The sequence below is a fragment of the Nyctereutes procyonoides genome, unplaced genomic scaffold, assembly GCF_905146905.1.
Source record: "Nyctereutes procyonoides isolate TBG_1078 unplaced genomic scaffold, NYPRO_anot_genome, whole genome shotgun sequence".
NCBI lineage: Eukaryota > Metazoa > Chordata > Mammalia > Carnivora > Canidae > Nyctereutes > Nyctereutes procyonoides.
The window spans coordinates 24,066,647-24,092,820 of NW_026575036.1; the positions used below are offsets into that span (position 1 = coordinate 24,066,647).

The 26,174-nt window shown below is 46.7% G+C and overlaps 1 protein-coding gene across 7 annotated transcripts in view; it reads right to left on the minus strand.

Moving 5' to 3' along the window:
* SLC38A1 (solute carrier family 38 member 1) overlaps window positions 1-7,282 on the minus strand; it is a 69,724-nt gene extending 62,442 nt beyond the window's left edge. For 5 of the 7 annotated variants that reach the window (XR_008663565.1, XR_008663566.1, XM_055318661.1 and 2 more), the window contains exon 1: window positions 6,044-6,139. The gene's annotated coding sequence lies outside the window, so the exon portion shown is untranslated. Of the gene's footprint in view, window positions 1-6,043; window positions 6,140-6,395; window positions 6,602-7,176 lie in introns of those variants that run through there. The other 2 variants (XM_055318662.1, XM_055318663.1) reach the window with 2 other exon arrangements.
* Between the last annotated feature and the right edge of the window lie 18,892 nt (window positions 7,283-26,174).

Below are 26,174 nucleotides of genomic sequence, written 5' to 3' on the forward strand. Positions count from 1 at the left end.
GGGAGAAGGAGCTTCCATGCAGGGACCCCGATGTGGGACCCGATCCCAGGACTCCAGGATCATGCCCTGAGCCAAAGGCAGACGCTCAACCACTGAGCCACCCAGGCATCCCAAACTAGGAAGTTCTGATTAACCAATGCTCTCTCAAAGATCTCCAGTCTTAAGGCCCTCTGAATTTATAATGCTATCAAGTGTTTCCTAATGGATCACTTTCAGAGACAAGAAACGGGCTTGTGGACAAATCTTCTGAATAGGTGACCTAGGCTAGAAGTCCTCAGTTCCGGATACAGACACAGGAATCACCTCAAGAGTTTTAAAAAAAAAAAAATAGCCTAACACACACCAATTTCTGATTTAATTGGTCTATGGTGGGATCGAGCATGGATAGTTTAAATGCTCCCCTGGGGATTCGAATGTGCAGCCAGGACTAAGGTCTACAGATGCAGAGCAAGGGTTGCAAGTGCCACCACAGCCCGGATATGGGAGAAAAATGGGCAAGGCAGATGAAGCATAAGGAACTGGAGAACACATATCCCACCTATTTCAGTTGGAATAAGCCAGATCTTTCTACTGTTTGTTTTTTCCAAGAAATGCCTGAAATCCAGATTTTAAGTGAATATCCGAAGTTTAAATATTGACAGCTAATTGCAAACAATTTTTTTTAAAGTCTAGGTCACATAAAATGTACCCACACGCTTTATTTGGCTTTATAGCCGGTCGTGTACAAGCTCAACTAGACGAGTTCCATAAACCGAATACAACTTTTTCTCTGTGCTCTGTCCTTGTCTCTTCTACTCAGAGCTTCCTCCTCCCATACCTGGGTCAGACCCTATCCTTTTCCTTTTCCTTTCCATTGTCTGTTTCTTTTCCAGTCTTCTTCATCACTCCTAAAAGATGGAAACTGAGATCCACACATTAAATCTTTATGTGGGCCTGGCTGTATCAGTGGGCAGGATTGTATACCTGGGAAAATTCAGGCTGTAAATTGTAATCTAAGGCTGAGGCTCCCTGATGTCAACAACAGGCTGGTTTAGTCAAAATCAAGGGAAAAGTCACTCAAGGTCACAGCTCTGCATTATTTAGACTATATCAAACAACATATGGAGCTCTTCATTTAATTTCTGACTTTTTTTTGTTTGCTTTAAAATCTAAGCCACTGTAATTAGAATCACCCTGAGTGTTTTAAAAAAAAAAAAAAATCCCAAGTCTGGGCTCCACCCCAGGCCAACTAAATCTAAAGGTCTGGAAATGGAGTCTGGGCATTGGTAGCTTTTAAAAGACTCCGTTTGGGGGCAACTGGGTGGCTCAGCTGGTTGAGCGTCTGGCTCTTGGTTCCAGTTCAGGTTGTGATCTCATGGATCATGGGATTCAGGCCTGTACCGGGATCTGGACTTAGCAGGGAGTCTGCCTGGATTGTCTCCCTCTGTCCCTCCCACCTGCTTGCTCACTCTTTTTTTTTTTTTTCCTATCTCAAATAAATAAATATTTTTAAAAATAAATGAAAAATAAAAATAAAAGACCCCAAGGAGGTCTAATGTGAAGCCAGAGTTGAGAATCACTAATCTGAACTTGTGCCCTAAGGCTGTGGATTAGCAGCACATTTAACTCAAGATGATTATCATCTTGAGTACTTCTTTGAAGTTGTTCAAGGATTTCCTCAGCTCTGTTCTCATTGTATCTGCACAACTCTATGGGTTAGGCAGCTTGGACACTATTTATTAGCACTGGACGGATGAGAAAATGAGGCATAAAAACGTTAAATGATTTGCCCAAGTGCACCCAGCTAATTAGTGGCAAAGACACACTGTAACTTTACCAGGTAAACTGAGGCAGAATTCCTTGATCGTAAGCCTGGTTCTTGCAAAGTTTCCCCAAAACATCGTGCCCCCTGATCACTGAATTCCTTTACTGTTATTAAGTAGCCCTAACACTAGGTGGTCACTAGAAAACCAATGGCTACAATATGATCAGATTTTAGAAGCAAGTGTAACAGCACTTTTACAAGACACAGTTTAGGGTCAGTGGTCCAAGGTGCCTTTTTCTGAAGTATGTGATGCGATTTTGAAAGTGCTTACTTCTACACACATCCTTTCCCCGCCCCCACACCACCTTTCATAGTTTCCATTAAGATGTTATTTTCAGAAAAGTATTTTAAATGATTAAATATGCACAGAATACCAGAGGTAAGGGGAACTTTACTGATCAACTTTCCCACCACTTCTGATAGATGAGAAACCTGAAGTCCTTTTTTAATACAATATATATGGAGTGCTGACATGGTGCCCAGCACTTCACACACGTTATCTTAATTTAATATTCAGGATACCTCAAGAAGATAGGGACCACTACCACCACCATCACCATTACCTTCATTCTCATTTAACAAATGAAAACACAAAGCCAGGGGTGCCTGGATGGCTTAGTGGGTTGAGCAGCCTACTCTTGATTTCGGCTCAGGTCATAATCTCAGGGCCATGAGACTGAACCCCACATCCAGCTCCCAGCTCCACACTCAGTGGGGAGTTTGCTTGAGGATTCTCTCTCCCTCCCTCTGCCCCTCCCCCAGCTCTCTCTCTCTCTCAAATAAATCAATAAAATCTTTTAAAAAGACAAAACACACACACAAAAAAAATAATAAAATAAAATAAAATAAAATCTTTTAAAAAGACAAAACAAAAACACTAAGGTTTAGAGATGCTAAACAAGCCCCCATGTCCCTGGGCTGGTTGGTAAGTTGAAACTCCGTATTTACTTTTTTTTTTTTTAATAATGTGTTCTGAATTATTATTATTTTTAAAATTGTATTTATTCATTCATGAGAGACACACAGAGAGAGAGAGAGAGAGAGAGAGAGAGAGGCAGAGACACAGGCAGAGGTAGAAGCAGGCCCCATGCAGGGAGCCTGATGTGGGACTCGATCCTGGAACTCCAGGATCAAGCCCTGGGCCGAAGGCAGGAGCTAAACCATTGAGCCACCCAGGGATCCCCTCAGTATTTACTTTTAACTCGAAGCCTGTGGCCTTATCTCCTGCCTTCCGTGACCTGGAGTGACAAAAGTGCAAAAAGTAAGAGATACATCCTTATGAAAATGCTAAGAGATGACCAGTGAACACTTTATTTGAAGGGGGAGAAAAGTGACACTCAGGCTAGGCCTTCACACACAGGATTACAGGAGGCATTCCAGTCCAGAATCAACACCGGTGCTGAAGCAGCAAAGTGACAGGGAGAGCACAGGGTAAACTGTGAGAAAGATGGAAAGAGACGAGGCATCAGACCGTGGAGGGTCCTGAGTTGACTGGCTAAGGAATGGAGACTTTAATTTTAGGCGACGAGAACCCCCTGAAGGTTTTTAGAAGCAAAGTCACTAAAAAATGCAAAACGAGTCTAAGAAATACAGATCCATGGAAGCCTGGAGACTGATTAGGGAGCAGGGGCTTGGTACCCGAGCAGAGCAACTAGAAAGTTGTTACAGCTCATTAATTCCCTGCTCCACTCTTCATCACGTGTTGTGTTTGCAGGAAGCACTGGTTTCTTCAGAGCACCCCCATGTCTGTTTCGTGATCCTTGTATCCCAACCTACTACTTGCATTGCCATGTCTAAGACTGGTGACAGGGACCTGAACTTGGGGCAGTGGGAATGTAGATGAGAAGACAGGTTTGAGAGGCATTAGCAAGGGCCTGGTAAGTGCTCAGAAGAGGGAGGAGAGTAAGAGGGAAAGAGAAGCAGAAAGAAAGCTCTCACGTTTTCACTTGGGAGAAAGGGAAACAATGTGATATAGAAAGGAAGGGATGATGGGGCACCTGGGTGGCTCAGTCGTTGAGCGTATGCCTTTGGCTCAGGTCATGATCCTGAAAACCTGGGATCGAGTCCCACATAGGGCTCCCTGCATGGGGCCTGCTTCTCCCTCTGCCTGTGTCTCTGCCTCTCTCTCCCTCTATGTCTATGATGAGTAAATAAAATCTTAAAAGAAAAAAAAAAAAGAAAGAAAGAAAGGAAGGAAGGGATGGTCAACAGTCGCTTAAAGAAGTGAGTGAGATGGCTAAGGTCTCAAGCCAAGAGTCATTTCTTAAGCAGCTACTCCATGCTGGGCATTAGGGGAACAATTATGAGTAAGACTGGTTTTTGCCCTCAAGTGTCATCCAGAGGGAGGAAAATACCCGACAAGAGCAGCCAGATGCCTGGCCTCCTAGTCTCTGGACAAACGTCACCCTCCCACACAGATCCTGCTAGACGGTCATCTATTTCAAGCACCTTCCCCCATCATGTGATCCTGTTTTATTTCTTCATTCTGCTAACACACACCTAAAATTCATTATACGTGCATTTATTGTCGGTTTCCTCTAGGAAAAAGGGAAACACAGAAACAGGAACTTTAGTTACATATATTAAGTCCTCAAGTAGGAAATATTTATTGAATATTTGGGGGCAGGAGGGGAAGTGGATAAACCACATCAAGGTTTTACGATCTCAAACCAGACTAGGCAAGTATCCTAAATACCTTAAGGAGACATGCTGAGAACTGATGTGACTGAGAGGGGCAAAGCCATTTTGAGGTTGGGGCCGAGGCAAAATCCAGGATCGGCGGCTCCTCTGGGCTGTTTCACATAGATTTCGGGAGTACCCGCCCCGCAGTGAGATGTTTTAACAATGAGGCCAGCCAGCCACCTGGCTCAGGTTTTATTTCCGTGGTCCTGACGTCAGAAACAGCACAAGTTGCTACCCAGTTTTTTCTATCAAGGTGACAAATTACAGCCTGGCTGTACCCTGCAGTCTGCAAACCATTGCTTTATTCCCTCCTCCCCCTGACATTAAAAAAAAAAAAAAAAAAAAAAAAAAACCCTCCACTGCAGAGATGTCAAATCCCCTTCGCATACAAATAAATACCGTTTCTTCGCGCTTGGGGTCCCTTTCACTCTTAGCTACGCGCGGCGCCAGGGGTTAGTCTGAGAAAGGGCGCGATCCCGGAGGCGGAGAGGCTGACACCCGAGACGCGGCGCTCCGAAAGGGGGTCCGCGCCGCAGAGCGAGACACAAAGGGCTCCCGACGGGGGAGCCCCACCTTCCCAAGCCCGAGACGGCCCGTGGAGGCGCCCCGAAACGCGCTGACGCCGTGACCGCCAAATTCCTTTTGCCGCCCTCCGCTCCCGTGCATCCTCTGATCGCAGTTCACCCCAAACCCGGGGTGGGGGGGGCGACTCCGCAGGGCAGCAGCGCCCGGGCAGCCCCGTGACCTGCAGGGTCCCCGCGGGTGCGGAGGAGCCGGGCGCTCGGGGCGCCGGGGGCGCCGGGGGGCGCTGGGGGGCGCGGGCGGGGCGGGGCGGGGCGGCGGAGCGCAGGATTTCCTCCCGGCGCTGGCGCGGCGAGTTCAAAGGCCCTTTTGTGGCCACGTTTAGGGACGCGAGCGAGGCGCCGGGGAGGAAGGAGGAAGGGGCGAGGCGAGGGGAGGCGAGGGCGGTCGGCGCCCGGGCCCCGCGCGGGGCGGCCTTTTGTTCGCCAGCTCCCCGAGCAGCGCTTCTCGTCCTCGCCTTCCTCCCGTTGGAAAGCGCCTCCTGGGGCGGGAAGCGACCGTGAATCACCGCCCGCGTCGCCAGCCCCCCGGCCCCCGGAGCCCCCCGACGCGGCGGCGGCGGCGGCGGCGGCGCCGCCGAGGGAGGGGGCCCAGCCCGAGGAGGGGGCCGCAGGCGAGCTCCCGGGGCTGGCTCGGCCCCGCCGCACGCGCCCCGCGCGCCGCATCACCTGCTCTCTCTCCAACGGCCCCGCGGGCGCAGGAAATCCCCCCGAAAAGCCCAGACCCCGCGTGCGTAACGGCGGAGCGCCCGGCCCCGCGCGGCCCCGACCCCCGCAGCCAGATCGGTGCCGCGCACACGCCCGCCGGCCGAGCCACGGCCCCGCACAGGTGCAAGAGGCGAGCCCCGGGCTCGTCCCGACAGCCAGAGCCGCGCTCCCCGCCGCCGCCTCCCGCGCCGCGAACTCCCTTCCCTCCCGGCCGCCGCCCGCTCGCCCGCCCCCCAGCCCCCCAGCCCCCCAAGCGAAATCGCCTTACCTCGGGCACTAGAGGGGAAAGCGGCCAGAGGGGGCCGTGCGCCGGCCTCTGCGCGAGGTCGGGCCGCCGGGCGCGCGGGCGGCGGCGGGGGCGGCGGCGGGGGTGGCGGCGGGGGTCGCGGCGGGCTGCGCGGGGAGGCCCGGCGTGCGCGGCGGATCTCCGCGGAAGGTGAAGGGCGGAGGTTCCCGGCGACCTTCAGGCGGCGCGGCGTGGCCGCCCCAGCCCGCGCTCTCGGGCTCTCCTCCTCCTCCTCCTCCTCCTCCTCCTCCTCCTCCTCCTGGGCCCGATTGCATCAGAATCTCCCCCCACCGCCAACCCCCACCCACACCCCGCTCGCCAGCCTCGCACTCACACGCGCGCGCCCGGGCTCGGAGGGTCCCGGGCCGCAGTCATTCTCCTGCCGGCGCGGCGCGGCGCCTCGGCGCATCCATGGCTCGTGACGGCTCCAAGGGGGAGAGACTCAGGCCATTCCCCGCGCGCCCGCCCCTGAGCCCGAGCCGCGTGTCACCGCGCCGAGCCCCGTCACATGGCGCCTCCGCCGGCGGCCGCGCCTCGCGACTCCCCGCCGGCCGCTCGCGGAGGGTGCGGCGACCGCGCGCCGGGGAAGGGGCGGGGGGCGGCGGGCGGGGGCGCGGGGCGGGGGGGCGGCACCGGGCACGGCGGCGGCGCGCAGCCCGGACACCTGCCCACGCCCCCCTGGGGTCCGGCGGCGGCGGCGGGGCACCGGGAGCCCTCGGGGGCGCGAGTGGGAGCGGCTGGGGGCGGCTTTCGGGGTACGCCGGGGAGGGGGGCGCCGCGGGCAGCTCGCAGCGCGTGGGTGCGGGCTTGGCTCCGGGGGCCGCGGAGGCCGAGCGGGGCGCACGGGCGCCCCTGCAACCCCTTTGTCCCGGGCCCGCAGCGGGGGCGCCCCCCTCGTCCGATCCGGCGCCCGCGGCCGCCGCCTGCCCGAGCCCCGTGCGCGGCGCCGGCTCCGGGGGCCTGGGCGCGACCCGCCGAGCCGGGAGCGCGCACCTGCCGGCGCGCCGCGGGGCCCGCTCCCCTCGGCCTCCGCCTCGGCCTCGGCGCGGGCCCTTCCCGGGCGCCCCCCGGCCCCGAGGTGGGGTTTTCCTGAAAATGGCGCCCGGAGATCCCACCTGCGCCTCCGCCAGCTGGGCCGCGGTCACAAGGCCAGTTTGCGGGGTGGGGACGCGGGCTCTCCAGGGGCAGGAATCGTGCCGTCCCCGTGTTCCATCGAAACAGGAAAGGGAAGGTGAATCATCCCTCAGAAATCAGTCCACCTGGAGCGTCTCGGGCGGGCGCCTGGACCGGCCCCTGTAGTGGAGTGAGTGGCCACCAATCGCCTTATTGAAAGAAAAGATGTTAATCACGTCTGGAAAAGTGAGAGGACACCCCACCATTCAGACCCCCGGTAATTCAAAGTCTCCCCCCACCACGACACTCCATCCCCCCAAATGGCAGCAAATGGCAATAGCCATTCACTGGGCAGTAGCTTCCTGAGAAGGCATGTCGGTGAGTGAGCTTGAGAAATGGAAAATGCAGGGGAGCGAAATGATGGTAGCTTACCTCTGACGTGGTGGCCTCACCTGCTTCACTTTTGTCCTAGTCCTGTTTTCCCAACTTGCACAACAAGAGGGTTAACTGTACCCGCAGCTCGGGAATATTCTACAGGTCTTCAAAGAGTTGGTTCCAACCCCCTCTCCTTTCCTGTAGGAAGCTAATGTGGTATGGAGTTGATTTTTTTTTTTTAAGTAATTTCAAGTAGTGTGCACCTTTGCCCGACACAGTGATTCTAATAAATAAGGACAGAAATCTGAACGGGCAGCGTAGGTAAACTGTGAGCATAGTTCCAAAGGCTGTGAAATCTTTACCTTATTAGGCAGGATGTATGTTCATCACTATTTGTTTGGAGAGAATCTGATTTCAAGCTCATCCTTCCATTATTTGCTGGTTTCTAGGCACCCGAAAGACTGCAGTTTTTGCCTTGCGTTTTTTTGTAATATTTTTTTTTATGATAGTCGCACAGAGAGAGAGAGAGAGGCAGAGACACAGGCAGAGGGAGAAGCAGGCTCCATGCACCGGGAGCCCGACGTGGGATTCGATCCCGGGTCTCCAGGATGGCGCCCTGGGCCAAAGGCAGGCGCCAAACCGCTGTGCCACCCAGGGATCCCCTGCCTAGCGTTTTTTTGAATTGGATTCAGGAGTGATGGAACTGCTACTCCTCTCCAGCGACTCTGCTATGAACTTTACACGTAAATAGTATCTCATTTAATCCCTCCAACCCGCTCCATTAGGTCCTGTCCTCTATGTATAAACAAGAAAGTAGGTTCAAAGAGGCGGAATTGGCTCTGTTCGCTCCAGACAGAACACAGTGCAAGGGGGGGAGCCTGGAAGTGATTCCTGAAAATCTATGCTCAAGTCTTTTAAACCGTGACACTACGGCCTTTTGCGAGCAGACACTCTTGGTCCTCGGGTTGAGAAGGAGCTTCAGCCCTCATCTGGATATGAGTTGACAACCTAGAAGGAGAGTGTAAGTAAGCATGAACGAGGCTGAAAGAAGGGTTGCTCCTGCGTGGGGAACTGGGGGTGGGGGGCCGGAGTGGGGGGTGCTCAGATCAACCTCCTGCTCTCTGCAGTCTGTGGTTTTCTTTTTTTGTTTGTTTTAATTTTATTTATTTATTTATTTATTTATTTATTTATTTATTTATTTATTTATTAAAAAGATGTTATTCATGAGAGACAGAGAGAGAGAGAGGCAGAGACTCTCCATTCCATGCAGGGAGCCTGACATGGGACTCGATCCCGGGTCTCCAGGATCACACCCGGGACTGAAGGTGGTGCTAAGCCACTGAACCACCCGGGCTGCCCAGTGTGTGGTTTTCTTTAGGATTGCTTGTAGGTGAGACTTCCTTTCAGTAGCTCAGCACTTAAACCCATTGCATGAAAGGGGGCAAAGGGTGTTGTGATGACAACCTCCCCATTCACTGGGCTGAGACATAAGCAGCAGGATAAGCACTTTACAGATGGGTTCTTTTTTTTTTTTTTTCTACTTGTTTATTCATGAGAGACCCAGAGAGAGGCAGAGACACAGGCAGAGGGAGAAGCAGGCCCGATCCTGGGACTCCAGGATCACACCCTGAGCCAAAGGCAGATGCTCAACAGCTGGGCCACCCAGGTGTCCCTACAGATGGTTTCTTACCTAATCCTTACAACTTTCCTAAGAGGTGCCGACCATCCAAACCCCTGATTCAGACACTGAGGAAATTATCCCAAGGTCTGACTGGCCCATCTAGCTCTAGAATCCTGAGCTGATTCCAAAGCTGATACTCTGCGTCTAGGTCTAAAATGTTGCCCAATGTGAAAACAACGCTCTTTGGAGGGCCGAGGGGTGGGACAGGTCCCAGGCCCCTGTGCCTTCTGGTGAGAAACCACTGGCCTGTTTCCAGAGAATCCAGGGAGTCAGTTTGCTCTATAATGGGTTTGTAAAAAAATAATAATAATAAAATAAAATGTAAAAATATATATATAATGGGTTTGTGAACTCCAAGGACATTGTTGTCGATAGTGTCTAATGTCCCCAAAATGGTACAAAGGTAGTCAGGACAAACTCACAGGTTGTACTGTGGACTGCTCCAGGAAACCAAGAAAATGAAAATTCCATGTCTGCTCTGAATGTGATGTTGAGGAAGGAATCTGTACTGCAAAAGGAGAATTGAATCACCTGGGGTCACCTGGAGGTTTTCTGGTAGCCCCATAGGTCCTTTCTGTTTGGTTCCAGGAAGGAGGGGTAGCTTTGTGAAGAAAGATCCCCAAAGAGGATTCAGCCTAAACTTAAGTCACAGCTGCTCTCAATGCAGCTTCACCGTGTCCTCACCTGGCTTGCACTCGCTCCCTGGGTGGGTTGCCCGGCGGGATAGCTAGAAGGGTCACCACTAGCTGTGCACTTACGGGGAAACTGTGCTTTCCCTGTGCATCTTCAAAACTTTCCAAATACATCTGGCCCAATACTAGCAGACATCTTGTGGATGAATCTTGAGTCATAGGATTAATACTATCTTCTGAATATGTCGCTTTTCCTTTTAATCTACAAAGGACTATTTCAGGACAGTCTGAATTTTAATAATGATAAAAAATAGAAAAGTCGACTGGTGAGGTTAATTCAGAATAAGTGTCCTGTACATTTTCTACTTGTAACAGAAGCAGTACAGCCATCTGTGAACAAAACTTACCTTATTAGAAAATAAGTTATTTATTCTGAAATTGGTTTTTTTTAATCCCTATTGATAGGATCTACTCTAAAATCACAGATGGTCTTTGAAATTACTGGTTCTTCTTTTGACTGATGTAATCGCATTTCTTGGCCTGATTAACCCTTTTTTATCATTCTTGTCCTTTGGACCATATCCATAGATGCCAATATTTTGGTACTAAGAGTTAAACAGCCGCAGCAAAAAGTAATTTGCCATTAAAGGCGTTCCCAGTTGTCCCGGCCATCTTTCTCCAGACACGTGGCACTATGAGAACTAACCTTTCTCCGTAGCACTGTGACAGACAGATAGATCCTACTGTCCCTTCTTCCAGCACTGAGATGAACATTCTACCTCGCTGGGTTTGTAGTTGATTGTCTGGCAGGAGGTCAACAATCCCCACTCTAAGCTGAATGTAAATTAAAATCCCAGAGTGAGCCTCTTTAAAGGTGTCTATTGTCTCTGATTTGGGCCCAGGCCAGCTTTGTAGGGTCATTTATTTGTTTCATCTCTTAGGGGAGCAGGGAGTAGGGTTCATTAAGTATTGCGACTGTATGGCAAGATAAAGAACCGGGGCTGATAACCAGTCCTGAAAGTTTGATGTCGAATTTATCTGGCATTTAGGCATCATTGTACAGGTCAACTGTGACTGTATTTCCCTAGCTTGTTGCCACATGGGGTAATAATACCCATCTCATGGTCAAATGAGTCAGTGTCTACAGAATACTTACCATAACGCTTGCTTGGGGCATAAGTGCTCAGTAAGTGGTATTTGTTTATTATTTTCACACTTTGCAGGAAAAAAGCATGCGGAACTGACTGTTCAAAGCCTGAATTTAGGGCCACAATGTGTACTTTACTGTCCTCACCCCATACTGAGTATCAAGCCCACGCCTCTACTCCCATTTCATTCACCACTGTGGTAATGGGGAGAGAGATGGTATTAGAGAATAGTTAGCTCTCCATTTCGGCTCTCAACCTTATCTTTAAGGTGAGAAAGGGAAGGTTGGGATCTACCTAATAATGTATTAATTAAAAAGTAGAAGTGTTCCAGAGCAGTGTAGCATCTTAGCACGTACTTACTAATGGTGCCAGTGGAAATTGGTACAACTTTTTGTAAAGCAGCAAACTAGGTGTTTGAGTGTGGGCTCTGGGCCAGATTGCCTGAGTTCTAATTCTGACGCCACAGCCTATTAGCTCTGTGACCTTGGGCAAGTTACTTAATGTCTCTGTGCCTCAGTGTCCTCATCTTTAAAACAGAAGTGAACCAGGGCAGCCCTGGTGGTGCAGCGGTTTAGCACCGCCTGCAGCCCAGGGCGTGATCCTGGAGATCCTGGATCGAGTCCCACGTTGGGCTCTCTGTATGATGCCTGCTTCTTCCTCTGCCTGTCTCTCTCTCTCTCTCTCTCTCTGAATAAATAAATAAATAAAATCTTTAAAAAAAAAACAGAAGTGAACCATAATACCTATCTCATAAGGTAAAGTGTGTGTCAATAAACTTAAGAGAGTTCACAACGTATCTTAAGTATTCAACAAGTAATGAAAATTATTACTGGAAAACAGTTTGGCAATAAGTTGAAGGAACTTAGATTTCATCAGTGTCACTTCTGAGAAACTGCACCCTAAATATAATACACAAAGATGTCACTACTAGCACAGAGGGCATGTCACTACTAGCGCACACAGGCTTTAGAATCACACAAGTAAAGGTCAAAGGCATGTTTCCAAGCATTCATTTTTTCCCCCAAGTATTCGTTTAAAGCAAGGATGACATAAATTCATATGACAAATTGAAATAAAATGCTCCAGTGGCTAGGCAGAGCTATAAACCCTCCATAGCCCTTAGAGATACTTTGGGAAACAGGATACAGAGCTGACTATTCCTTTATTCTGATCCAATGTGATCCTTCTTTCTTACCAGTTTGGGTATCCAAACGCAAGAGAGCTGGAGAGAGGATCTGCATCCAAGAGTGAGAGAAAGGAAAGTGATAGAGAAGTGGTTGAAAGACACCAGGGAAAGATAAGAAAGACAAGAAAATGAGAAAATGAATGACAAGATCAGGAGGCAGGAACATCTGAAACAAGTCGGAAATGCTTGGCATGGAGCTATCAGGGCAGGACTAGAGCTGGGTCATCCCAGGGTGTTGGAGGCTCTCCTGACGCTCTTTGATGCTGCGGTCTCACTGGGGGGAAATGCAGCTTTTGCCTTTTCTGATGAAAAGATAGCTTTGAAATGGAGGGGCTGCTTTTTGTTTTTATTTCATGTTATTTTATTTTTTACTGCAGGCAGTTCTTAGGGGGAAGAATCCTATTCATTACTTGAGTAGAGTAACTTGCTTTACTAAAATAAGTTTCTATTCTAAATGATTGTTCTTAAAATAGGAGATACCCAGAAATATCCATTTTGAAGGACTCTTTATTCAGTTTATTTTAGGCATATGAAGCTACTTCATAATCACAAAGGGGGTAATTTAACAAGAGATGTAAAACTGATAGTCTTGTGTTGTACATGTTTATGGTTATTTATACACACACACGTGAATAAAATGCTCAAAGTTCTTTAATCAAATGTAACATGTCCAAGATTGAGCTCATCTTTTCTTCCCCCAACCCAAAGTCTTCTCCTCCAATAGACGCCATCTTGGGAAAGCGCACCATCATGGGCACAACCACTCAAGCCAAGAGAAGGGGAGTCTCTTGGCTGTCTCCTTCACTCTTCACATTGAATTCATTAATTCTTCGAATTAACATTTACCAAGTGCCAGGTATTTTTTTTTAAGATTTTATTTATTTAGTCATGAGAGACACAGAGAGAGAGGCAGAGACACAGGCAGAGGGAGAAGCAGGCTCCGTGTGGGGAGCCTGATGTGGGACTCGATCCCAAGACTCCAGGATCACGCCCTGAGCCAAAGGCAGATGCTCAACCACTGAGCCACCCAGGCGTCCCAGTGCCAGGCATTTTGCTGGTGTTTCACGGAGCTTGGAGTTAGAGTGGGAGGCCAGTATTCCTCAGATGATCTTGGCAGTGGATGTAAAAATTACAGATGGAGAGGAATGCTCCGAGGAAAAGAACTCAGAGTATGATTCTGTGACAGTGACAGAGGAACATGCACTAGCCTGGGAGTCAGGAAGGCTCCTCCAAGGACAGGAGCCTTGTTTGGATTCTGTCCTCTTTATGCTAAGGGTTTGAACAGGGAGAGGTTAATGGACATGGTCCAGTGTGCATTTTCAACGGAATAATCTCCAGTCCCATTGCTCCACCGCTTAAATATTTCTGCATCTGTTCCATCTTCTCCATCCTCCTGGCTATCACTAGCATGAGCTTCCGTCAACTCACTCCTGGCCAACTTCTCTCCCAAGGATGTTGATTATGTACTGAATCATTAAAAGCACCTGATTATACTTACTCAACATGATATGTACATGTACATATTTGTCAGTAACATATATGTATTACCGTCCCGTTTATTATATACATTAAAAACATTCCCCCAAGTTTTGAACAATTAAATAGGATTTTGCATTTTATATTTATTTAACAATATTTTGTTCTATTACTAAAATATATTCCTAATTATTACTAAAATGTTAACATTTTAATGGGATATATTTGATTCAGTATACCTTATTTTTAAAATTGTTCTTAATGTTCATGGTACAGCAATTCACAAGTCTGGTTTCAGAGTTGATTTATTTTGACTCTGAATTTAATGGCTGTCATAGCTGGGAAAGAACCTCAAAAACACATGTCCCGATGGAGGAGTGCACCGTTAGCTTCCCGAAGAAGTGAATGAAACCATTCATTTCTCAATCTCATCCACTAATTTACAAAGACTTATTTTATTCATTGTCCACCTACAAATGTACACTTAGATAAGGGTCGTCATTAATGACCACGGAAGAGAGCCCATAAATCTTACTTGATAATTCTGAGTTTGTTTTAATGGACTTCTTATCACTTTGACTAGATAGGCATTGGTTTACCTTGCAGTGTGACCAACCAAAGAGCCCTTACTAGGAGTGAGAGTGTCAGTTCTACTTTTTCTTATTTCCTTATGCTTGTATTGTTATTTTTTCTAAATCTGAAGTTTCTTCAGACGGATCTTTTCAATCTACTTGTTCATTTTTGGAGGACAAGTTAAACTGAAATATAATTTGTTAATTTAATCAACTAAGCACACAGAAAAGCAATATATCACAATATGCCAAAAGGAGACAAATTAACAAGGGCACCATTATACCTTCCTGGACTCCTTCCTCAAGATATCCTGAGTGCTGCGAGTGACAGGAGCCCTTCTAACATGTGGGCTGAGGGAGGGTCACCAATGATCTATGTATTAATCTAAACAGGAGTTCTAGTATTTTCTCCCCGAGGTCCACGTTGTTACTCCACATCAGCCTTCCCTGAGAGCCTCCAAAAACTCAGTCTAACTGCTCTTGATCACCTAATGTCTCCACTGCAGTTTAGAAGTCACTTGCCATTTCTGAAGTCCAAAGTAGCTTACATGCTTCTCTACATTGAAATTATGTATTCAAAGACCCCTTCCCCACTAGTCTCCAAACTTCATAAAGTCAATAAAGTCAAATGGCATGTTTTCACTTGTTTCCAAGTACCTCAGGCATAATGGGAGCTCAATAAATATTTGTGCAATTAATAAATGTATGAAAGAGTAAATAGAATATAGTTAAGTAGCTCTAATTGTTTCTCTCTTTTTTTAAAGATTTTATTTGTTTATTCATGAGAGACACAGAGAGAGGCCGAGACACAGGCAGAGGGAGAAGCAGATTCCATGAAGGGAGCCGGACATGGGACTCGATCCCAGGACTCCAGGATCACACCCTGAGCCGAAGGCAGGCGTTAAACCGCTGAGCCACCCGGGTGTCCCTTGTTTCATGTTTAATTTAAATGTCAGGTCTTTAAAAGGACAAGGAATATAACAAAAATATAAAATATTTACCAAATATACATTTAGCTAAGTTTTGAAAGTTTAGGAGCCTGTATACATGTTATCAAATGAACAGCAATTTTTGGAATCTCATGATGAATAATTTACAATTTTAAAACACCAAGGGGAAAAAAAAAAACACCAAGGGTGTCTATTGAATATCATCTAAAAGGAACAAACAAAAACAAAACCCCAGCCTGTGTTTAAGAAGTAGTATATTTAGCTTAACAGTTTTCTAGCTTATGTGAATTATCTAGAAAATTCAGAGCCCAAACCACTTCCTTAACGATCGGGAAGTTTTTACTTCCATAATTATTGGGATGAGTGCCAGCATTCTCCACGTCACACTCCCTGTATGAAATTAACATTTGTAAATGGAGTCCAATTAAATTTTGTACTTTAAAAAAAAGTTCCAATTTGTTCTATTGTTCCTCCTTGCCCTTCATACAAAAATGAGAATTTAGATATAATCCTATAGTTAGGATATGAGCCATTTAGCGATATCAATTTAACCATGAATATGATAGTTCTTTGTCTCTATTCAAGTTGTTATTCTTAATCCACTGATTTCAGTTTTGAGAAGGAACAGAACTGCAGCAAAACTATCATACTGCATGGTGTTAGTGTATTCATTCATTCATTCATTCATTCATGTCTTCCAGGAATGTGCTTGAAGTTAATTCCTTTTAAAGGCAGCATTCTTTAACTGATTCTGTCATCTTTGGAAACTTGCTCCTGCATTCATTTCTTTACTACTGTATTTTCATTCCCTTCTCTACTGACGATAAAGTATTCAAATCTCTCATCATTAGAAAAGAAAGGGATGAGGAGGGAGGAAACAGGAGAGGAAAGAAAAACAAGGAAAAAGAAAGGGAGGAAATTTCTCTTGATTTTACATCTGTCTCTAGATGCAGCTTTCTTCTTTCTTCTATTTGAGAGCAAGATTCTCCAAAGAATAGTTAACAATATGTTTCCAATTCTTTTTTACCTCCTGTTCATTCCTTAAATACACACACATATATACGCAAAATTGCAAATTAATTTCTACTCACTGTAGAAAAGTTGGAAAACACAGTAAAATCTAAGGAAAACCAAACTCACCCATAATTTTATAGGCCATTAGATAAGCACTACTGACATTTAGTTTATTTTGTTTTGTGCCCATCTTTTCTACATTCAGAATCATGTCTAGTTCTGCATTTTATGAAATTATGATCATTTTATTATATCATTAACATTTATTCAAAAACATAAATTTTAATGACTATGAAATATCCCATCATATGGTTTTGCATTCTCATTAACTTCAATTTTCATTTTATTATATATGTGTATAATACTTCTTCCCCATCTCTGAGTATTTCTGTAAGATAAAATTCTAGAAGTAGAATCAAAGGGCTTAAATGTAGCAATATTTTAAAATATTTGATACAAATTTAAGATCACTTTTTAGAAAGAGACTATGCATTAAAACATTAATAGCTGGGTGATATGCTATATGTTGGCAAATTGAACTCCCATAAAAGAAAACATTAATAGCATGTGAAGGTACTTGTGACATGGCATCTTTAGCAGTCTTGAGAATTATAATTTTGCTCATAATTTAGTAGTAAGTGAAAAAAGAATTTCTGGATTTAATTTGCATTTCTTTTGTTACTGGTTTTACTGAAGTTTTAAAATGTGCTTATTAGACCTTTTTTAATTTGTTCTATGAATCCTTATATCATAGGCTTTATTCATTGTTCCAATATTTTGGTGTTTTTAAATCCAGTTGTGCAAGTGTTTTATATTTTAAAAGTCACAATTGTAGCTAATTATGCATTTTTTTCAATTTTCTGTTTGCTTTTTAGTTATGTTCAGAAGGTTAAAATTTTTATGTCAATGAACTCTTGAATTTTTTTCTTAAATCTACAAATTTATTTCACAGATACAACATTCACCAGAATTTGGCCTTAGTTCTTATGACTTGGGCTTTTACTGAATTCTTTCATCCACCTAGGAGCAAGAGTTAAGAATCTAAATTGATTTGTTCCAGGGATCCCTGGGTGGCGCAGCGGTTTAGCGCCTGCCTTTGGCCCAGGGCGCGATCCTGGAGACCCGGGATCGAATCCCACGTCAGGCTCCCGGTGCATGGAGCCTGCTTCTCCCTCTGCCTGTGTCTCTGCCTCTCTCTCTCTCACTGTGTGCCTATCATAAATAAATAAAAATTAAAAAAAAAAAAATTAAAAAAAAAAAAAAATAAAAAAAAAAATAAATTGATTTGTTCCAAATCGCTAACCAATTATTCTAGTACCAGCTGTGAAAATTCCTTCTCTCTACTGCTGTGGTGCCTCCTTTATCAGATGTCATCACACTTTAAAATATATATGTAATAAGTTCCTCCTCCTGATCTAACTACTCTGTCTGCTGATATGCCTATTCTTTTATCACCTATGCTGATTTAGTAGACCTTTGTCGTGGGCTTTAATATCAACTAGGGCACAAGCCTTTACATATTTTTCTTAGTTAGTCTTATCTGTTTATTATTCCACATGAATTTTAGGATCATTACTAAGTCAATAAAACAAAAACCACAGATTTGGACTTTTTTATGCCTATAAGTCAATTTGAACATACACATAAAACCTTTACCATAAAAACGCATAAAAATCTAAGAGTTCCTTTAAAAGAAATGTATAGGCTCTCTATCTATAATTTTGAATATATAGGGGGGCTTGGCTGGCTCAGTTGGTAGAACATGTGGTTCTTGATCTTGAGGTCATAAGTTTGAACCCCCACATTGGATGTAGAGATTACTTTAAAAAATATAAAAGAGGGGGGCACCTGAGTGGCTCAGTCGGTTAGGCATCTACTATGGTCCCAGGGTCCTCAGATCAAGTCCCACATCAGGCTCCCTGCTCAGTAGGGTGTCTGCTTCTCCCTCTGCCTCCCTCTGTCTGTCATGGATAAATAAATAAAATCTTTGTATATATAAAAGAAACACACTTTAAGAGTAAAGTATAAAATATTGCTAATATATAAATGATGTACTGAATACATTGAGAAATATACTGTACAGGCAGAAGGTTACAATTTTTTCCTAGATTAATTTATAGAAAATTAACTTTTAGGGCAGCCCAGGTGGCTCAGTGGTTTAGCCCCTGCCTTCAGCCCAGGGCCTGATCCTGGAGCCCCAGGATCGTGTCCCATGTCAGGCTCCCTGCATGGAACCTGCTTCTCCCTCTGCCTGTGTCTCTACCTCTCTCTCTCTCTCTCTGTGTGTCTCTCACGAATAAATAAATAAAAATTTAAAAAAAAAAGAAAATTAACTTTTAAAATAAACCATTATTTTTATTATTTTTCTAAGATTTTATTTATAAATAACCTCTACACCCAACATGGGGCTTGAACTCACATCCTTGAGATCAAGAGTCTCATTTTCTACGGACTGAGCCAGACAAGCGCCTCTTTTATTATTATTATTATTATTATTATTATTATTATTATTACTTGAGAGAGAGAACTGGCAAGAGAGGGAGAGAAAATCCTAAGCAGGCTCCCTGCCCAGTGGGGCTCCATTTCACCACCCATGAGATCATGACCTGAGGGAAGATCAAGAGTCCAAAGCTTAACAGATTGAGCCACCCAGGCACCCTGACCTATAGATCCATTTTCAAAACAATAAAATGAGAGCACCTGGGTGGCTCAGTTAGTTAAGGATCCCAAGCTTGGTTTCCGCTCAGGTCATGACCTCCTGCTCCCTGAGATGGAGCCTCCTGCAACCTCTCAGAGCTCAGCAGGGAAGATTCTCTACTGCCAGGCTCTCAAATAAACAGGTAAATCTTATAATAATAATTAATAATAATAATAAGGCACCCATTTTTAGACAAATTGCATTTCTGTATTAGGAAAGCATAAATAACCTTATGTACTTGAGTTTCGGGGGAGGGGAGTTGGGTTTGGTTTTGGGTTTTGCTGCAAAAAGCTTTATTGTTTTCCCCTGGTCCACGGCTGGGGGAGGCTCCAGGGGGCTGAACGCTGCCCCGGGCCCCGCGGAGGGGCTCAGGCACCAGCCCCCGCACCAGGAGGACCGGGGGCCCGGAAGGCTGCGGGGCTCCGGGTCTGCAGGTGGCCCCGGGGAGGGCAGGAGGGCAGGAGGGCCTCCCCGGGCCTGTGCGGGGCGGGCGGGGCGGGAGCAGAGCCCCAGGGGCCCGAGGGGCTGAGGACACGGTGGCCCGGTGTGTGGCCCGGTGTGTGGCGGGAGGCTGCAGGAAGGGGCGTCGGCGGGTCCGCGGGGTCCCCCCTGCCGGCGCTGAGCCGGATCCAGGCAGCGTGTCACGGTCCCCGCCTACCCCCCCCCCCGCCGACGGGGTCCGCTCGGTTCCCCCCACCATGACCGGGTCCGCGGGGTCCCCCCATCCCGCCGACGGGGTCCGCGGGGTCCCACCTCCTGCCGACGGAGTCCCCCCCTAACGCCGACGGGGTCCATGGGGTCCCCCATCCCACCGACGGGGTCCCCCCACCCCCCGCCGACGGAGTCCACGGGGTCCCCCACCCCACCGACGGGGTCCCCCCCACAGGGTCCGCGGGGTCCCCCCATCCCGCCAACGGGGTCCGCGGGGTCCCACCTCCTGCCGACGGGGTCCACGGGGTCTCCCCATCCCACCGACGGGGTCCCTCCACGCCCCACCGAGGGGTCCGCTGGGCCCCCCCCCCCCACCCCGCGGACGCCGAACCGGATCTGGCACCGCCGTAGATGTGCTCAGGTTGTAGCGGCCCCCGATCTAGTTGTGGAGATTCTGTAGGTCAAAATGCAAGACACCACTGGGGTTGGCTCTCTCCAGTAAAGAGAGCCTCGGTCCAAGTTATCAAAAATATTTAATAATCCACAAAGTAGGTATCTGTCGAGGTTTTGGATTCTCTGGGGAAGAGTCAGTCTTAAGACTGAGACTAATGAGGGACCCCTGGGTGGCGCAGCGGTTTAGCGCCTGCCTTTGGCCCAGGGCGCGATCCTGGAGACCTGGGATCGAATCCCACGTCGGGCTCCCGGTGCATGGAGCCTGCTTCTCCCTCTGCCTGTGTCTCTGCCTCTCTCTTTCTCTCTGTGTGACTATCATAAATAAATAAAAATTTAAAAAAAAATTAAAAAAAAAAAAGACTGAGACTAATGAGCGGGAAGTTGATTACCTTAGGGGTCTACCCTGGAGGGAAGGAAGCAAGACCAGACAAAGGGACACCCCAGGGAGTCCCAAGCCGTGATGGGCCTTCAGGGTGGCCTTGAGTTAGAGGAGGGGCAGGATAGGTGCCCTGGGGCCAATCAGCCTTCTGTGGTCGAGATACTTCTGCAAAAAAGCAAATAAATGAGGGCTTCTGTGGGCTTCCAAAGGAGGACAAGGACAGTGTCCCATGGTGTCCTCTGTAGCACAGACTGAAATTGGGCCTTATGATTGCCACATCGTGCATCGGTGTGGACTCAGGAAATATAAATGTAAATGCAAAAGTAGAAAATTCTTGGGGATCCCTGGGTGGCTCAGCGGTTTAGCACCTGCCTTTGGCCCAGGGTGTGATCCTGGAGGCCCGGGATCGAGTCCCACGTAGGGCTCCCTGCATGGAGCCTGCTTCTCCCTCTGCCTGTGTCTCTACCTCTCTCTCCCTATGTCTATCATGAATAAATAAAAAATCTTAAAAAAAATTAGAAAATTCTTGAGAGAATGGTTTTAAAATACACACAGCCTGCTGTACTTCATGTCACAAACAGGAAGAAATACAAAAAGGAAGGATCCTAGGGTTCTCATTGTTCTGACTTATCTGACTCTTGGGCATGAAAAACTAGGGTCGAAAAATTCGATGCTCATTTCCTTTGTTTTCCATCCCCTTCTCTAGTGAAACAGCAAAAAAAAATGAAGCCAGGAGGAATAGCAAGGGATCAAAGTTCACCATACTTTCCTGAACAGGCAGGGAGGGGATGGAACTTAGTCAAAATTTCGTAGACAGCAGCTAAGCTGAGTTCAAACTCAGGTCTGGCTGCTTTGAATGCCTGTGTTTCTTTTTCTATATGCTGTAAATATGAGGGATAGAACCAGACAAAACAATTAGAAATTATTCCTCTATTCTGACATAACTCCGCTTTCAAAATATTCTATTTATTTATTTATTTATTTTAGAGAGAGGGCACGCGCACACACTCCTGCACATGAGTGAGGTGGGAGAGGGGGAGGGAAAGAGAGAGAATCTTAAGCAGGCTCCACACCCAGCGTGTCAGGGCCCATTGCTATTGTGGGGCTCGATGTCACAACCCTGAGATCATGACATGGGTGGAAGTCAAGAGTCAGATGCTTAACCAAGGGAGCTGCCCGGGGAACCCCCATAGCATAACTCAGTTTTTTTCATTCATTGGTTTAATAAATATTTATGGACTGCTTACCAGGCACCTGACTCTTTGTTGGGATAGAAAGGGGATGGATGAAATATAGTTGTAGTCACAAAGATCTACCGAGCTTATCCATCCTGTTAATTATTAGGGTGTTTGCTATTTTGCTATTTTGCTCCTGTACCAGTGGCAAAGTAACTGAAGTAGTTACGTAATTAATTCTTTTGATGGCTTGCCTGAGCTACGCAAATGAGTGAGCATCTGAAAGACATTAAAGGCATAAGGTACACCTTTAAATAGATTTTTGGAGATGAAGGTGGATATCCTGGCATGGGGAAGGGAGACAATGCTGACCCATTTTTAAAAGGGAGGCAAAGTAAAATTGTACTCCTATCATGGGAGTAAAAATGCAAGTTATGAGGGGCATTCCTGGGGATCCCTGAGTGGCTCAGCAGTTTAGTGCCTGCCTTCGGCCCAGGGAGTGATCCTGGAATCCCGGGATGGAGTCCTACATCGGGCTCCCTGCTTGGGGCCTGCTTCTCCCTCTGCCTGTCTCTGCCTCTGTGTGTGTGTGTGTGTGTGTGTGTGTGTGTGTGTGTGTCATGAATAAATAAATAATCTAAAAAAAAAAAGGAGGGGCATTCCTGAATTGTTTGTTGATTTTAATGAAGAACCTAAAATAGTAAGTTAGATGCCACTCATTCTTTCTTTTGGTATAGGGTCCTGCTCACAAGCATGAGCTTTGTTACTAAATATACCCAAATTCTAGTCTTGTCCACATGTAAGAAGCACGTGTGCAGAAGTGACTTAACCACCTCGGTCTTTGAGTATCTCCACTTGTAAGATAGGAATGATAGCAGTACCAATCTCATAGGTTCGTTGTGTGGATTACATGAGATTCAAGATTAAATAGGGCCTGGTACTTATTGCTTACTATTTATTAGCTCTTGTTAAGAATTGGTAGTCTTGGGACCCCTGGGTGGCGCAGCGGTTTAGCGCCTGCCTTGGGCCCAGGGCGTGATCCTGGAGTCCCGGATCGAGTCCCACATTGGGCTCCTTGCATGAAGCCTGCTTCTCCCTCTGCTTGTGTCTCTGCCTCTCTCTGTGTCTCTCGTGAATAATTAAACTTTTTTTTTTAATTTTTATTTATTTATGATAGTCACACACAGAGAGAGAGAGAGGCAGAGACACAGGCAGAGGGAGAAGCAGGCTCCATGCACCGGGAGCCCGACGTGGGATTCGATCCGGGACTCCAGGATCACGCCCTGGGCCCAAGGCAGGCGCTAAACCGCTGCGCCACCCAGGGATCCCCTCTCGTGAATAATTAAATAAAATATTAAAAAAAAGGAATTGGTAGTCTTTACGTGAACACATATTTAACTCTATTTGTAGTCGGCATAGGAGATAGTAGAGCCTGATGGTTAAGAAAATGACCTCCAGAACCAGACAGCCAGAATTCAAACCTAGACTCTTCCTTGGGCTGGCTGCATGACTTTGGGCTAGTTACTTACCCACACTATCCCTCAATTCCTTGTCTGCAAAGTGGAGGTTACACAGTTCCCACTCACGGTGTTATTGTGAAGATTGAGTGAGTACGTGTCTATAAAGCCTCTAGGATAATAGTACCATGCAGAAAGGGCCGGGTAGGGGCGCCTGGGTGTCTCAGTTGGCTGAGGTCTGCCTTTGGCCCAGGTCATGATCTCAGGGTCCTGGGATGGAGCCCCGCATTGGGCTCCCTGCTTAGTGGGGAGTCTGCTCCTCCCTCTCCTGCAGCCCTCCCTCTGTTTGTGCTCCCAGTTTCTCTCTCTCTCTCTCAAATAAGTAAATAAAATCTTAAAAAAAAAAAAAAAAGGAAAGAAAGAAAAGCAAGAAAGAGCCATGTAAATATTAGCTATCATCATCATCACCACCACCATCATCATCACCGCTTGTTAAAGACACGTGCTTCTCCAGATCAGTTGATGTTGCAAAACCCGTAGCCCTCAGACATACACCCACATACTGGAATGCACACATGCACAAACACACCTCAGCTGCAGAGTCCTCGCTGCTACAGACCGTTCTCTGGGGAGACCAGCAGTGAGTGCACTTACTCCTCTGCTGAATTTCCCCTGGAAAGGAAAGGGAGCTGACTTCTGGAACAGAATGTAAGGGCGAGATAAGACAGGAGGAATGAGCAGCCTGTGGCGCTGCCAGCCCAGGGCAAAGGGTAACCCTGGTGCCTTCCTCACTTCCCTATCAGCCTCCTTTCCTTCCTTTTGCCACTCCCACTCTCTCCTGCCCTCCCTCTCCTGTGTCTGATCTCCAGTTTCAGTGACTTCTAGCCATGAGCCCTTGCCAAAGTACCAACTCTAATTAAGGCAATTGCTGAGAACCTCAGGTATGCAGCTCCCAGAGGGCCTTTTCATATTATACAGGATGTAGGAAGGGGCAATATCTGCTCTGTTGCTCCCGCCCCTTCAGCCCCCCTCCTTCTTAACCCATGTCAGGGTCATGGTGAGAGCCAGCAGCAGGTGGGTGGAGCAGTGGGGCCCTTGTTTCAGACTCTACCTGCTCCTCCTCTGGAGGGGCAGGGTTTTGTGACCAGGCTTTGCTGAACACGACCCGTGTCAGCTCTTTCCACTCCCTCACCGGATTATGTGTCAACACACAGGGGTTCCTACTTTGGGTTCAAAAAGGCATCATCGGGTATCCAGTCAGTCTCTTACACTTTTCTTCCACAAGAAACATTCACACTTTTAGCTAGAAAGAAGAAAGGAGCCATTAAAAAAGAGGAAGGAGAAAGAAGTTTAAGTGAGGGCTTCAGGAGGTTCCTTGAACTAGCCAGACCTGCCTGAGTGTGCCAGTGGTCACATAGGTGCAGCTAAATGAGTGGCAAGATGGATCTTGGAAGCTTCATAGAAATACATCATTCCAAGATGGGACTCTGGCATTTCCTTTACAACATCCCCGATAAAGCGGATAGGTCTAGCCACATGGGGTTATTTGTTTTGTTTTCAGGTTATTATGTTTCTCCTGGCTCTGCCCTTCACCAGCCAACCCTCCTTTTCACATGACAGACACTAGATACTCAAGAGCAACCTCTCAAGAGTGTTCTCTCCGTAGCCACCATCTCGCCCAGGCCAACCCCACCCTAACCTGCTTGTCTTCTCTGCCTCAGCATGAGTATTTCTAGTTCCCTTGATCATTCCCTATATGTGTGTTGACAATATGTTCTGCACTTTCAAATTTTCAAATATATGATCTGTGCTCACTTTGGCTATTCCAGTGTCAGATCATGTGTTCTAAATATTGTTTGGAGAAGATGTTGCTTTGAACCACGAGGCTATTCCTCCAAGTTCTCTAATTCTGACTCCTGATCTGGCTCTCTCCCTTTCCTTTCAATCCATTACAACTTCCTAAATACTTTGCATAGGTACATGTGAAAGCTCCCGATCCCTAAAGAACCCTAAATGCTAGTGGATGCGGAATTCAGGAGTGACCAGAATGTATTAGGAGGAGCACAAGTAACAAATCGGAAATGGTGGAGGGGAGCACAGAGTTAGGGTCTAAGTTCATATAAAAGAAGAAAATATACATCCAGTCAAATGTGTACTTGAAATCCTTTTAAACTTTGCGTCTTTCTGTTCCTTCATGAGTATTTGTCTTCTATACATTATTTTTGTTTCTTTATCTCCTTATTAGTCCTTCAGTTAATTCTTGCTACACAAGAATCAACAGTGTTGGCATCACGCAGGAGTTTGTTAGAAGTGCAGGACATCAGGTTGCACCTTAGACCTACAGAATCAGAGTCTGCATTTTAACCAGACCCCAAAGTGATTACCTCGCATACTGAAGCCATCATAGCCACCTGCAAATACACTATGCTTCTTTATCAGTGGCTGGAAAATCTTAATGATGCTTTGTCCCAAAATTCCACCAACATACACCAATCATTTTTATCCTTGACCACATGTGTTGATTTTTTAAACTCCTGACACTTAAACTTCTTTCTCCTTCCTCTTTTTTAATGGCTCCTTTCTGCTTTCTAGCTGAAAGTGTGAACGTTTCTTGTGAAAGAAAAATTAGAGACTGACTGGATGTGTTCAAACTATGAGGTATGTACTCCAAGAAGTATAGGGGTAGAGCACTTCACTGTAATTCTAGGAAAAGATGGAGATTTAAATCTTTGGGTAAAAATGGTGATGAGGAAAGAGAGGGGCATGAGTAGAACCAAAAGCAACCTCAGGACTGGAGCTGTTTTCAGGAATAAACATGGGATGGCCATATTTGCTTGTAGTGAGAATGAATTAACAGGCGCTACCCAAGTCCCATGATTGGAAAGCTGAAGCAATGTGGAGGCAGTTAGTAGACTGTCTTGTGGACAGTTGAGCAAAGAAATGATATAACTAAAAAGGATTTTGCAATTTTTAAGAGGCTGTAAAGGATGGACTCTAACTTTTATAAGTGTAAGTTTTCCCATCTGTGAAATGGAATGTAATTTTTAGTGTACGGATTGTTGTAAGGAATAAAAATAAACTATATAAAGAGCTTAGACAGGGTTGGCACATGGATGGGAAGCACCCAACTGGCACAGAGGTAGTTGTAATTAT